A 1574-nucleotide genomic window follows, 5' to 3' on the forward strand; every position below is an offset into this window, starting at 1 on the left:
ATATACAGTAATGTAAATGTGATTCTCAGAAATAGCAAATAGCATTCGAAGCTTGTAAAACAATAATGAGGTGACCATTTATGTCAAGAAGATTTGGGACGGGATTTAAATAAATTCGAAGAGGACTTCTTAAAGCATTTCTGGTTACTTATCAATATACTCTAGATACCACTCACCAGTATCCCCCTTTGGACCCATCGGTCCATGTTTTCCAATGTAACCTGCAAAAATAGATAATTTAATTCAGTTTAAGATGTACATCTTATTAACTGCAATGGTTTCATTTTACTTTCGAAAAGCATATAGAAACTTTTTGTATATTTAAATAATGTGAAACAAATGACAATAACTACGACGGCGACGATGGGCAATGACGATGATTACGACGATGACGTTAATGACACAACGAATACGTGATAATAATAATCACAGAAACAATAACAAAAATGCTATTAATAATAATATTGCAAATTGAATTTGCGCACATAAAAATGATAGTATATGAAGGCTATTAACTGCAGGAGTAGAGTCTTATTAATGATGGCCTATATAAACAAAACAATAATTGCAAAAAATGGACAAACATGGAGGAACATTTTATAGCAATTATTCATTTGTATTACGATATTGAATGATATTTAACTAACAATCTTGATATATCCCGCTTAATGTACGTGCCTGTATTAGACACTTAATCACAATTTTCAGTTATAGTAATGATGTGCATATAAATATAGTCATGAGGTACCCATATATAGTCTAGATTGTACATATATGATCATGATGTGATGTTACCATAGCAATGTTTAGGCTTAACATACGACTCACCCTTTTCGCCTTTCAGTCCTCTATTACCTGGAGGGCATTGAACGCCTGTCAAAGGTAAACATAAATGTGTAAAGTAAATGTAGGCCTTAAAGTGTGTATGGTTGTTGTTGAAATCATCAAGGAGGTGTTCTCAATTATAGCAGGGAACATATCATTGTTCCCTGATTATAGTGACGATCGAAATAGATTCTACACATAATATGTTTCACTTAACACGTGTACCTATAGGTGTTTATTTAAAGTATTTAACAACTTATATTTATTTTAGAATTGGCATAGTTAGTAATTGTGTAAGTACATGATTATATCTATTATAGGCTTTATACTTGTCCAGCTCAAAATTAGTGCGACTACTCGGGATTTGTTTATTTTGTGGTGTAAGCGGTCCGCCAACTATCTTTGGCTAGAAAACATCTTGATTTTACAGTCCGTCAGCGATCATGTATAAAAAATAATAGGCCTATTAAAACTCAACATGAAGCGGTATAAAGACAGTGATTGAAGGTTATTGGAAGCACGCTGGAAACATCGGAATTTGGTTGCGGCTCTCTCAGTGTTAAATCCAAAATTTTGTTTTTAAATGTTGTTCCAATGATGCATTATGATTATGAAAATAAGTACTATTATTATATTATCATTATCATTATTATTTTATTATATAATAATTTGATTCATATCAAGGATTTTTATTGATATTGGGCGCTTATGGAAATAGATGAAAATCGAAGGGTTCTTATGGGAAATTA

The sequence above is a fragment of the Anneissia japonica genome, unplaced genomic scaffold, assembly GCF_011630105.1.
Source record: "Anneissia japonica isolate Jap-2015-1 unplaced genomic scaffold, ASM1163010v1 scaffold287931_len176634_cov123, whole genome shotgun sequence".
Classification (NCBI taxonomy): Eukaryota; Metazoa; Echinodermata; class Crinoidea; order Comatulida; family Comatulidae; genus Anneissia; species Anneissia japonica.